We start from the raw sequence: 14,129 nt of genomic DNA, 5'->3' as shown, positions 1-14,129 counted from the left end.
CATGTGGATTTGGGGCTAAATAGATATCCCTCACCCCTTGGGCCTCTTGGGGACCACTAGGATTGTGGGAGACCATCCCCCCTGGCAGTCAATGATTAGCCTTGGAGACACCAACTTGGGCTATCCCTGCAAGTCCTCAGTCTCCAAGAGCCACGAGTATCCAGCCAACAAGACGCCATGCCTCACCCTCTTGTGAGTTTGCTAGTGTATGAAGGCTAGAAGGCGGTACACTGATCCAGCCCAACCCTGTGCTGTGCTCTCTTTTAAAGATGTCGTTTTTGGTAGAAAACCTGTGATCCAATCTGGGGGAACGGTGTGTGGCAGCCTTCTGCAGCTTGTTCAAGGAAAGCTGGGTCTTCAAGACCTTGTTCGAAAGCCGAGGGAACAGACTTCCTGCTCTTGGACTTTTTTGGAAACCAGCCCTTAGTTCTTAGTTCTTACAATTTATTAGGCTCTGGGACATCTCAAAACACTCTGACCTCCCACTCTCCTGGGTTATTGTTGGGCATGGCTGGATGTTTCAAAAGCCCTAGGAGTTATGAAACCAGGGAATAAAGGCGGCTGTTGAGTGAGGCAGCCACATGTTAACAGGGAGGTTGGAGGCCAGGGAACTAGGGGAGGGTTCTCTGTGCTACATGAAGCTGCAGGTTCTTTGGGGAAGAAGGGAGAAAGGAGAGAGGAGAGAGGAGAGGGAGAGGCGAAGGAGGGAGAGAGGAGAGAGAGAGAGAAGAAGAAGAAGAAGAAGAAGAAGAAGAAGAAGAAGAAAAGAAGAAGAAGAAGAAGAAGAAGAAGAAGAAGAAGAAGAAGAAAAAGAAGAAGAAGAAGAAGAGGAGGAGGAGGAGGAGAGAGAGAGAGAAAGAGAGAGAAAGAGAGAGAGAGGAGAGAGAGAGAAAGAGAGAGAGAAAGAGGGAGAGAAAGAGAGAGAGAGAAAGAGAGAGAAAGAGAGAGAGAGAGAGAGAGAGAGAGAGAGAGACGCCCTTAGGGGATGGTGGGAAGGTCCATGTCTCGAAGCCCCTGCCCTGTTTAAAACAGGAGGAGCTGTCCAGAGATCCTAATGCAGTCTCCCCACCCAATGTTCTAGTATGTGCTTATGTGCTTATGTGCAGCCACCTGGCTCACCATGAAGCACCAGGAGACCCCACCTTCCTGAACCAGAAGCTGCTGCACTGGGGGAGAGGAGGAGGCTTAAACTTTGGAAAGAGGCTCAGGGTGGACTGAGGGGACATGTTAAGGCTCAGGGTGGACTGAGGGGACATGTTAAGGCTCAGGGTGGACTGAGGGGACATGTTAAGGCTCAGGGTGGACTGAGGGGACATGTTACTGGAAGACTTAGGATCAGTTAATCTCTCCCAGGTTAGTTCTATGAGGTGCCCATGTATTATTTTGAGGTGGGTGGTGCCCCTCAATGACCTCAGTTGCTGTAGGTAGCAACCCCCCTCCCCCAAGAATTGGCAAGGGTAAGTATGACTGTTCCTCTGGGCCATAAGCCAATGTCACCACTGTGATGTCATTGTGAAGTAGAACTCTCTGGAGTCCATTATTTCATGTGGCCCTTGCTGCTGCTCAGAAATGGGTGGGCGGGTGGGAACTGTTAAGGAAAGGAGCCCAGAAAGGAGGATTTTCTCAAGGACACAGAGTCGGTCGGTCAGTCGGTCGCAGAGCTGAGCTTTGGAAAGGCTGACGCTGACGCGGAGTTATTCTCAAGCATAAACTTTGCTCGTCAGGTGACCTAGTTAGCGGCCATTCTGTGTCACGCCCATTGTTCTGTGACTGAGGGACTGGCTGTACACAGAAAGATAGTCCCGTCCTCAGGAGGCCTACTGTCTATTAAGTTGGTGAGCAATCACAGGATTGGTTGCAGAAATGAGAGTGGAGCGTGGCTCCAAGGAAGAGGCAGGACATTATTGTGGGAGGGTAGCAACACTTCCGTTTGACAGAGGACAGGGATACTCATGGGGTTCAGGTCTCCAGGGTCACAGATTACATCAGAACATGGATACGGGGACTCTAAGTCTCAATATTAGTGATAGGGTCAGTGTGAGGAGAAACGAAGGTTACTCTAGCATGGGTCACCGGTCACCGTCAGGCCACTCCCTCCTGCACCTGTGGACCCTGGCGCTTGTGGTGTCCTCGATGGATGCCTGCAACAGCATTGACTGGATGGGTGTGGGTGGAGGTCCCAGCGTGAGAGCTTATCCTGGATGTCAGTGAAGAGGGCCCCTCCTGTTTCCTGGCTTGCAAATCTTTTCGGACAGGGAGGGCTGAGCAATTGTCCCTTTGCCTGTCACCGTGTACCTGCAGATGTGCCTGTCCTTGGGAGGGATGAAAAGCAAACGTTACCTTCTTGACTTACCTATGGTGGCATTTCACTGAGACCCCAACAAGAGGACTTCCCTATTCCTGCAAGTGAGCCTGAAGACAGGATCAGGAGAAGTTGGGGGTGGGGGTGGGGGACAGAGAGGGAACTGCATGGAAGGAAAAGAGGGGGAGCTAGTCAGAGCCAGGTGAGGAGAGACTGCTTATCTGCCAGAAAGCGCTTTGTCTGGAGAAACAATCGCTTACTGAGACTCAACCCAGGGATGGGCTCGTTAAATATTAAAGCAGCAACAAGAATTATGCAACAAAAATGGAGTTAGCTTGATTAAAAAGACAGTGGATCCAGAGGGCTGGAGCAATAGCCCAGGGGTCCAGTGCTTCCTGTTTTTGCAGAGGGCCAAATTTCTGTTCCCAGCACCCTTTTTGGGTGATTCACCACCACCTGTAACTCTGGCTTTTAAGGGATCCAATTCTCTTGGCCTTCTTAGGTACCCGAGCTCACATGAACACACCTGCACATATATATACACACAACTAAAAACAAAAACTTAAAAACACGTAGTTTGGGGCTGGAGAGATGGCTCAGTGGTTAAAAGCACTGACTGGTCAGGCAGTGGTGGCCCATGCCTTTAATCCCAGCACTTGGGAGGCAGAGGCAGATGGATTTCTGAGTTTGCAGCCAGCCTGGTCTACAGAGTGAGTTCCAGGACAGCCAGGGCTACACAGAGAAACCCTGTCTCTAAAACCAAAAAAAAAAAAAAAAAAAAAAAAAAGCACTGACTGCTAGAGGTCCTGAGTTCAAATCCCAGCAACCACAAGGTGGCTCCCAACCATCTGTAATGAGATCTGATGCCCTCTTCTGGTGTGTCTGAAGACAGCTACAGTGTACTCATATACATTAAATAAATAAATAAATAATAAAAAATAAAATAAAATTATAAAAATTCCCACAAAGTATGCCTGGGTGGTGACAACCATAGCATTGTGCACGATTTTATCCCAGCACTTGGGAGGTAGAGGCAGGAGGAACTCTGAGTTTGTGGCCAGCCTGGTCTACAGAATAAGTTCCAGGATTGCCAAGGATACACAGAGGAAACCCTGGCTCAGTGGGTAAGAAATTGCTGAGCAAGCATGGGGATAGGAATTTGGATCTCCAGGACCTGAGGAAACACTAGTGGGCGTGTGGGCCTGCCTGTAATTCTCAGCATTCCAGAGGAAGAGATGGAACAAGTTCGCTAGACTAGAACTGCGAAGCTCTGGGTTCCAGTGAGACACTATGCCTCAAATGTAAGGGCGAGAGTGACCAAGAACAGACTTACATTGTGTGCTTGTTTTCAGACAGATCTTGTTTATACCCTCGACTGAAATGGAACTCACTATGAAGTCCAAGCTGGCCTTGAACTTGCAGTCATCCTCTGACCTCCATAAGCACAAGTGTGTGCCCACAGACATGTGAACACACACACACAGACAGCAGTTGTGATGGTCTATACTTGTAATCTCAGAGCTGGGGATGTTGTCTTTTTTTGTTATGCTTGGCTGAGTGTCTAAGAAAAATTTGCTGGGTGCAGTGGCATACACCTCTAATCCTAACACTTGGGAGGCAGAGGCAGGTGGATTTCTGAGTTCCAGGCCAGCCTGGTCTACAGAGTGAGTTCCAGGACAGCCAGGAATGCACAGAGAAACACCATCACAAAACAAAATAAACAAATCAAAATAAACAAAAAAATTACAAATAAAATATTTAAAATACAACTAAGGTGGAGTGAGACCTGAGAAACGGCACTTGGGGTTGACTTTAAACTTCTACACACATGCATACACACTCACACATGTGCAGAAACATACACACACACACACACACATACATGGCACTGGAGACTAGGGATGAGGCTGCACACTTGTAACGGTGCACACCTGTAACCTGTGCACACTTGGAGACTGAAGTAGAAAGATTACCATCAGTTTGAGGTCCCTCTAATCTAGAATGGAATCCTGTCTCAAAATCCTCTTTCCCCAAATCCTTGAAGCCAGATGTAGTGGCTCACTCCTGTAATCCCAGCATAAGAAAGGCCAAGTCCAAGGCCTGCTTGGGTTACAGAGTGAGAAGGTGTCTCAAAAAGCTAAGGGCTAGGGGCTGGAGAGGTGGCTCAGTGGGTAAGTGCACTTGCAGCTCTTGCAGAGGATCCGGGCGGAGTTCCCAGCATCCACTCGTGGCTCATAACTCCCCGTAATCTAGTTCCAGGGGATCTGATGCCTTCTTTTGAAGTCTGCAGGAACCCAGGCACTCACATAATGCCCATACATACATGCAGACAAAATACACACATAAAGGAAAGGAAAAAGAAATAAATCTATTAAAAAAAAAAAATCAGAGCTGGGCGTGGTGGCGCACGCCTTTAATCCCAGCACTTGGGAGGCAGAGGCAGGCGGATTTCTGAGTTCGAGGCCAGCAGGAGGATTTCTGAGTTCGAGGCCAGCCTGGTCTACAAAGTTACAAAGTGAGTTCCAGGACAGCCAGGGCTATACAGAGAAACCCTGTCTCGAAAAACCAAAAAAAAAAAAAAAAAAAAAAAATCAGGTTAGCTGGACATGGTGGCGCACGCCTTTAATCCCAGCACTTGGGAGTCAGAGGCAGGAGGATTTCTGAGTTCAAGGCCAGCCTGGTCTACAGAGCGAGTTCCAGGACAGCCAGGACTACACAGAGAAACCCTGTCTTGAACCCCCCCCCCCAAAAAAATAATAACCAGGTGGTAGTGGTACACGCCTTTAATCCCAGCACTCGGGAGGCAGAGGCAGGCGGATTTCTGAGTTCGAGGCCAGCCTGGTATAAAAAGTGAGTTCCAGGACAGCTAGGACTATACAGAGAAACCCTGTCTCAAAAAACAAAAACAAAAACAAAAAAAAAACAAAACAAAACAAAAGACTTTATCACTCTCTTAGCGCCCACAGGAGCTGACTGACCTGGAAACTGAAACCTGACCTTGCCTCCGATCACTTCCTGGCTCTCTCTTCTATTCCCTAGACCTATGACAGGTTGCCTCTTTCTGCTGAAACTTTGACCAGGCTAATGCCTTTTTTCCAAACAGGGACCTAACCTGGCCTCTTGACAGCCTTGAGCAGACCCCATACAGACCCTTTTGAAAAACCCAGGCTCTCCCTGCTATCTGTACCTCCCGACCCCCACTTCTGCAACCATAGCCTATTTGGGGGCCTCACCTGCCTCTCAGCTTCTGTCCCCAGCGAGGGGAGGTAGGATAAACCTGTGTTAGCTTCTGGTGTGTGAGACCGGAGGCTGGCATAGAGGAGGCCAGGGACAGTGTGCACTGAAGCCTGACGGGTTCAGGGGCGCCTTGCAACTTGGCTGGCCACACTACTCCCCGAGACTCTGGTCTCTTTCCCGGGCCCAGTTCTTCAGAGATTCATTTGGCTCCTTGGGGGGTGTAGTCCAGCTAAACGGAGTCTTCCAATTTCCCCAAAACCTACCTTAAAGCCTCAAGGCTTCTTAGTCTCCGGAACAGATTCTCTCTGCCCCCTGGTGGCCAAGTATGGTACGGCCACAGTTGATACCAAAAGCAAGAGTCCTGACAGGATGCAGCTAGGCTCTTAGGCTTGTGAGTCTCCTTCCCATAGTCATCGTGAATCCCTGGGCCCCTTGGGCACCTCTGTGGTCTTCATGCTGAACCCCGGAGACTGCATCTCAGAGATGAAGCCCTGTCTGCGTGAGCACTCCAGCTAATGTGGGAAGCTCGCCAGCTTTACTGATGGGGCTGGCATGTGACAGGGACCAGAACTATAAGCAACTGAAGGTGGGCATTCATGAAGAAAACTTTTCTCGCTTGCCTTGCTGTGTGTCCTTCAACTGACTTTTACTGAGGACCAAGAGCTACTTGGCACTACTGTGAATAGCTTTCTCTCGGCTTGATATATATAACATACAGGGTCCAGAAATGTTAATTAACTCTTTCAAGGACATACAGCTAGAAGTGGTGGACCTGCGGTTTGGATCTACATTTCACTCCCATGTCTGGGCAGGTTAGGGCTGTCTGTAGGCTAAGGGACTGTGTCTCTGGCCTCCCAGACTCAACCTCAGACTCCTTCCCTTTCCTGGTCCTTTCTGACTCTGTAGGAACTATTCTGCTGAAGTTCACCCATCAGGACCTTATCCAGACCTGCAGGACTGACATTCCCATCTAACAGGCGCTTCATAAACTGTTTGAGCCTGAAGGTACCTTACAGGCCACTTGAGTCATGCTCCTGCCTCCCCAACTGAGTCTCATGTAGCCCAGGCTGACCTTGAACTCACTATGTAGACATGGATGGTTTTGAACTCTTGATCCTCCTGCCTCCTTCTCCCTAGTCCTGGGATTATAATATAAAAAGCTTTTTATAGGAGGCTTGAGAGATGGCTCAGCGGTTAAGGGCTGCTCTTCCAGAGGTCCTGAGTTCAATTTTCAGCAACTCTATGATGGTTTCACAACCATCTATACTGGGGTGTGATACCCTCTTCTGCCATTCAGGTGTTCATACAGATAGAGCACTCATATTTAAAATAAATACATCTCAAAAGTAAAGAAGAAAAGAGCGATAGCAGAATCCTTTTTGTTTCTGGTGTTGAGGATCAAACCCTGGGCCTCATGAATGTACTGAGTCCTCCCAGCCACTCAGATCCTCGGCCTTTTTGACTATGGCCCTGGGGGCAGCTGGGTTCTCAGTAAGCAAGTATAAGGGCAGGCGGAATTAACTGATCCCTCCCTGGCCCAGGCCCAGGTTCCTTTCTCTTGGACCCCATGTGGCTCTAAAGACAGATGTGTCTCCCTGTCACATCTCTTTGCTCTTCCTGAACTGAAAAGATGAATCTTCCTTTGTGAAGGAGGATGGTGGTAAAGGAAGATGACCATCTGGCTGGGCTGAACCCGCACACACCTGGGCACACGAGGGTGGGCGGAGGGAATCCTGAGTGCAAGACCAGCCTGAGACAGTGAGGCTGTCTGGAGAACAGAGTAGGTTTTAGAGGGAGGAGGGTCTGGCTTCGAGAGGGTGACAGGAATGCATAGCCCCCTAGATGACCCAGAGAAAGGGAAGCCTTTCCAGTGCTCATGGCTGAGAGTGCAGGAGGGATGGATACTCCGACCAGTCTGGCTCTGAAGTGAGTCTGCAGGAGCCCATGGCTGTGGAGGGCGTTGGGATCTATCACAGGTAGTGTGGACGGTGCCAGGCTATTTTTAGTGTGGCATTCAGGAGGCTAGTAACTGCATCCTGACCTAAATCCAAAACTGATGGCAGCCTGGTTTGCTGCGTGCCCAGGAGCCCTGTGAAAATGCCCAGCTGACCCCGGGTTCCAGGTTCAGAGTCAGAGCATTCTGTTTCAATCCCGGAGAAGACACAGAGTCTCCAGGGTCCCTTTGCTTTCTATGCAGGAGCATCTGCTGACTTCCAGGACCCAGCCTCCTCCTCGGCCACTCTCTCTGAGCTAGCCAAGCTAGAGAGACAAAAAATCCCTGGCGACACGGACTGAGCGCCTTTCGACGGGGTAGTGCTGGTTGCTCAACACTGTAGTAAATAATTAAAATGTTTACTTACTCCTTCCTTGTAAAATATTCTAAGGATTAATTTTTTAAGCTGGGTGTGGTGGTGCAAACCTTTGATCCCAAACACTCGGGAGGCAGAGGCAGGAGAATCTCTATGAATTCCAGGTCAGCCTGGTCTACAGTGTGAGTTCCAGGACAGCTAGAGCTACATAGCAAAACTGCCTCAAAAAAAAAAAAAACAAAAAAAAAAAAACAAACCTATAAAATGGAACTTTCAAAGATTTAAAAGAACATGTTTTGCCTGTGTCATGCATGCCCGCTGCCAAGGGAGGTCAGCTGTCAGATCCCATGGGATCAGTTATTGACAGTCTTGTGACACCACGTGACTGCTGGGAACCAAGCCTGTGTCTTCTGTAAGAAGCCAGTTCGAAATTTCTGAGCATCTCTCTCTCCAGCCCAAAGTGTTAACTCTATAAAGACACAATGTGTTGTTCAAGTTTTACTGGTTTTAGACTTTCTAAGTAAAAACACTCTTTAAATTCTTTTTTCTTCTTTCTTGTTTTTCGAGACAGGGTTTCTCTGTATAGCCCTGGATGTCCTGGAACTCACTTTGTAGACCAGGCTGGCCTCGAACTCAGAGTGCTGGGATTAAAGGCATGCACCACAATCGCCCGGCACTCTTTAAATTCTTAATAGGGGTGAGGCTGGAGAGATGACTCAGCAGTTAAGAGCACTGACTGCTCTTCCAGAGGGCCTGAGTTCAGTTCCCAGCACCCACGTTGTGGCTCACAACCATCTGTAATAGGATCTGATGCCCTCTTCTGGTGTGTCTGAAGACAACTACAGTGTACTCATATACACTTTCTTTTTAAGATAAACCTTTTTAAAAAAAAAAAAAAAAAAAAAAAAACCAAACCAAAAAAGAACACTTAATAGGGAAAGGGATGTCACTTGGGGCAAAATCATTCTGACTGGATTCCCACCCCCTCCACTCAGTTGGTTTGGGCAAAAAGCAGCTACTAAAGCCTCCAAAAATCTCAATGTAATAAGAATTCTGGAACTTTAGTTTCTTTACACACACACACACACACACACAGGAGAGGGGGGGCTGAAGAGATGGCTCAGCAGTTGGGGGCACTGGCTGCTCTTCCAGAGGAAGAGTACCCACAATTCTCAGTACCACAGGGCAGTTGAAAACTGTCTGTAACTCCAAGATCTAACACTCTCACATAGAAACACATTCAAGCAAAACACCAATACACGGAAGATAAATAAATACCCCCCCCCAGGTTTTTATTTGATGAAATAAATATGATGAGACTATGCTCTTGGTTTAATCCCAGGTGTGGGGAGGCGTGGCACAGCTTCCCCGCAGCTGGCTGTTATTTGTTCCTGGCAGAGGTGTAGTTTTGCCAGGTGTAGATCGTTTCTGCAATGGTGTGATATTTGACATCCTGGGAAATTTTCAGAGGATTTGTAAGTGCTAGAACCCCGATAAGGTGGGGTTGGTGGTGGTTGGGAGGGAGTAGGTTGAACTGTTAGTAGTGCTCAAAGAAAAAAACAAGAAGAAATTAGAGGGGCTGGTGAGATGGCTCAGTGGGTAAGAGCACCCGACTGCTCTTCCGAAGGTCCGAAGTTCAAATCCCAGCAACCACATGGTGGCTCACAACCATCCGTAATGAGATCTGACTCCCTCTTCTGGAGTGTCTGAAGATAGCTACAGTGTACTTATATATAATAAAAATAAATAAATCTTAAAAAAAAAAAAAAGAAGAAATTAGATTCAGATCTCTCCTCCCACCCCATCTATCCTTTTCCTCCTATGTAGTGATGGGGGTGAAATGGTGGGGGTGGGGAGAACCTACAAAAGAGCAAAGACTAGTTATAAGCAAAGAGGAAACAAATATTAGATTCAGAGATCTCTCTCTTTCCTCTCTGTCCTTCTTTCTCTAGTGATAGAAGTTGAAACTGGGGGTATAAAGGATGGGAAAAAGAACCCACAAAGTAGCAAAGACGGCTACAACTCAACATTCAGATCTCTTGGGTCAACTTAAAGCTAGCTCTAGAGATCTGGGGACTCACATAGCTGTTCCCCAGTGCTGAGACAAAAGATGGGCCTGGGCATCAGACCCAGGCTCTGCACATGTAACCAATGATATACCATCAACACCTGCCTTTAATGAAACGGAATTTGTTAAAAACAGGAAGACCAGGGAAAATTTAGACCCCCTAGCACCAAGAATATAGGTTAGCCCGTTCAGTGACCCTGTTCCAGGAACTGGCCGACCACAAAAGTTAGATTAAAATCTTGAGAACAATCTTGAGAAGCAGGGAGTTTCCCCTTGCGATTTTTAGTACCCCCTTGTGATTTTTCACTGGTATTTTCAGCATTTTCCAATAATGCCCTACCTACCCACTTGGGTTGTGTTTTTTTTTCCTTTAAATACCCCCTTTCCCAGCTACTCGGGGTCGAACTCCTCTACCCCTGCGTGGGATACGAGTCGACCCAGCACGCTGGTTCCTGTCAATAAACCTTGTACGAGTGCAGCAAGGTCGGTCTCTCGTGAGTTCTTAGGGGGTCGCATCATCCCGAGACTTGAGTGAGGGTCTCCCCTCTTCAGGGGTCTTTCAAAATGTTTTCATACCTTGAGCAATCTTTCCCCATATTAAGGCCATACATATAACCTCCTATGAGTTTTTTTCTTTGCAGTTCTGTAGACTGAACACAGCCTTGGAGATGCTCTACCACTGAGCTACATACTAGTGGGTTGGGTGCACCCATGCTGGCATGTATGGAGGTCAGAGGATAAACCTGTATGAGTTGGTTGTCTCCTACCATGGGACTCAGGTTGGAAGGGCAGGCAGCAGGCACCTTCATCCCCTCAGAAATCTCAATCATCTGCCAAAACATTGTTTTAGCACTCAAAATAATGGGTTTCCTTATGACAGTTTCTTTGCTCAGACTCCCGTGTTGAATCTTACATCTAATGGGCTCTGGCTAGAGAAAATGGGTGGGAAGACAAGCAAGCCCTGGCTGGATTGACAGAAGAGAAGCTTGCCTACTTAAAAACTGGGGCACGCCGGGCGTGGTGGCACACACCTTTAATCCCAGCACTCGGGAGGCAGAGGCAGGCGGATTTCTGAGTTCGAGGCCAGCCTGGTCTACAAAGTGAGTTCCAGGACAGCCAGGGCTATACAGAGAAACCCTGTCTCGGAAAAAAAAAAAAAAAAAACCGGGGCACTGTCTCCTTCAGAAAGTTAACATTGACGGAGTTATCAGATAAGCCAGGCAGATACCTCTGCTGCCTCCCAGGGGCTGTATGGCCCACAGATGACTAATTCAGACCTCATCTGCAATTTAACGCAGCATAAAGAATAGATGTCACACACCTGTAATTCCGGCAGTCAGCAGACTGAGTCATAAAGATTTCATTTCTGAGACTCGCCTGGGATACATAACAAGAAACTGCCTTTGAAAGTCTCTGTGTGGGGGTGGGTGGGGTGGGGTGGGGATGTCAACTGGGATTTAGGATTTCATAGGCCTCAAGGGTTTTTCTTGAGACTGTAGGGATAACATTTTTTCAAAATGGTGTTGTCTACTGAATCAGGTACCATTCATGTGCTAGGCAAGTCCTTTGCCTTTTTCTGTGTCCCCCATTTTTGGTCTGAAACAGGATGTCATGTTGCCCAGGTTCACCTCAAATTTGTCACATAGCCAAAGATGACCTTGAACCTGTTCTGCTTTTTTTTTTGTTTGTTTGTTTTTTTCGAGACAGGGTTTCTCTGTATATCCCTGGCTGTCCCGGAACTCACTTTGTAGACCAGGCTGGCCTCGAACTCAGAAATCCACCTGCCTCTGCCTCCCGAGTGCTGGGATTAAAGGCGTGGGCCACCACGCCCGGCCCTGTTCTGCTTTTTAAAGATTAAATTTGCCTATCCTGTGTGAGCAGTACATATCGTCAGCAGAGGCCTTGAGGAGCCATCAGATCTGCTGAAACTGAAGCCACAGGTGGTTTGAGCCACTTGATGTGGGTGCTGGGAACTGAACCCAGATCCTCTGTAAGAGCAGCAAGGGCTCTTAGCTGTGGAGTGACCCCTCTAGCCGCCCCCGAAATCTTGACTTTTTAAAAAAGATTTATTAGGGGCTGGAGAGATGGCTCAGCGGGTAAGAGCAGTGACTGCTCTTCCAAAGGTACTGAGTTCAAATCCCAGTAACCACATGGTGGCTCACAACCACCTGTAAAGAGATCTGACGCCCTTTTCTGGTGCATCCGGAGACAGCTACAGTGTACTTATGTATAATAATAAATAAATCTTTGGGCCCGAGCAAGCAAAGGTCTTAAAAATTCAATTCCCAACAACCACATGAAGGCTCACAACCATCTGTACAGCTACAGTGTACTCATATACATAAAATAAATAAATAAATAAATCTAAAAAAAAAAGATTTATTATACGTAAGTACATGGTATCTTTCTTCAGACACACCAGAAGAGGACATCAGATCTCATTATGGATGGTTGTGAGGGCTGGTGAGATGGCTCAGTGGGTAAGAGGACCTGACTGCTCTTCCAAAGGTTCTGAGTTCAAATCCCAGCAACCACATGGTGGCTCACAACCATCCGCAACGAGATCTGGCGCCCTCTTCTGGAGTGTCTGAAGACAGCTACAGTGTACTTACATATAATTAATAAAATCTTAAAAAAAAATAAATCTTTAAAAAAAAATGGATGGTTGTGAGCCACCATATGATTGCTGGGACTTGAACTCAGGACCTTCGGAAGAGCAGTCAGGTGCTCTTACCCGCTGAGCCACCAGCGCCACCCCCCCCCCGACTTTTTTGAGACAGGGTTTTTCTGTGTAGCCTCAGGATCCCAAGCACCTCATCTTCCAAGTGTTAGGATTTGAGGAATGCATCACTGTGCCTGAAGCCATGAGCAAATTTGACTCTTAATGCATCTCTACCAAAGTGACAAGAACCTGCTATAAATAACTTGTGCGTGTCTCTTAGACCTTTACTACAGGCTGGATATTGGGATCTTCGTCAGAATGAAGCCAAGAAAAGCAAGGAACACAGTGGTGTTTTCTGTGTGCCGTTACTCTTCCCAGACCCGGGTTAGATACTGCGAGTGGAGCCAGCTATCTGAAGCCACACGGGTCGTGTACACTACTGGTCTGAACCTGGACATTCTACCTCCTGCACTTGTGTGCCTCTCTCTGCACTTGTTCCACCCGAACTCACCCTTCCTTGCCAAGGGAAAGGTAAGCGAGGGACTCAGGTTGAGGGATTCCGCAGGGAGCAGTGCTGGGACAGAACTCAGGTAGACACAAGCAGACTGGACACAGGCAGACCTACTGCTGCCAGCCTGGCCTGCACCAGAAGTCCCAGGCCAGCCAATACTACACCATGAGGCTGTGTCCAGGAGCTTGGGGCGGGTAGGTGGAGCAGGAGAGATGGCTGGGGGTCATGAACGCTCATTGTTTTTGCAGAACCTTAGTTTCTAGCAACCAAATGTGGCTCACAACCCATCCATAACAAGGTGTCTGCACGGCGGCCACAGAGGTCAGAAGAGGACATTAGATCCCCTGGGAATGGAGTTACAGGCAGTTGTGAGCCACCATGTGGGTGCTGGGAACGGATCCCTAGTTCTTTGCAAGGGTTCAAGTGCTCTTAACTCATCGATGAGGTCTCTCTCCAGCCCCTGGGTGAGCCTCGTTAAGGCAGCTCGGATTTATGCTAGGCCCTTTGTTTCTTGACGCCTCTCGGAGATGGGATTATCAAGTAATAAATAGTTATTAGCAGAGTATTGACTAAGGTTATTAAGTGAATTGATGATATTTAAGTGAAGAGAGTAAACAATATTTAAAAAGCATCGATGTCACCCCAAAAGTCCCTTCAGTCCCAAGAGCCTTTGCAGTTCTAAGACCCATATTTAGGAATCATAGCTCATCAGGCTGTTTCCACAGGGAAATGAAAAGTCTTCACAGCTGATTTCCTTTAATTACATCATAAAACAAAATTAGAACATACAGGAACAATAATAGTTACATAACAATTTACTTTATATATTTATGTAATATAAAAACATATCTTTAGTCCAAAGATTTTTAAAGCAAAAAGAATCGTCTACTGCCTCCTTGGATTTTCTTTATTGAAAACAATCCTCCTCACCCCCACATCCTCAGATGCTGGAAGTACGAGGTGTACATACAGTCACTTAGCTAGTGAAAGGTGGCGTTAAGTCCCCACTGGGGAACAGTTCAGGGCCTGGGGAGTGGCCA

The sequence above is a fragment of the Mus caroli genome, unplaced genomic scaffold (genome assembly GCF_978045245.1).
Source record: "Mus caroli unplaced genomic scaffold, Mus_caroli_1 scaffold_13, whole genome shotgun sequence".
Classification (NCBI taxonomy): Eukaryota; Metazoa; Chordata; class Mammalia; order Rodentia; family Muridae; genus Mus; species Mus caroli.
Note: the sequence above shows the minus strand (reverse complement) of the source record.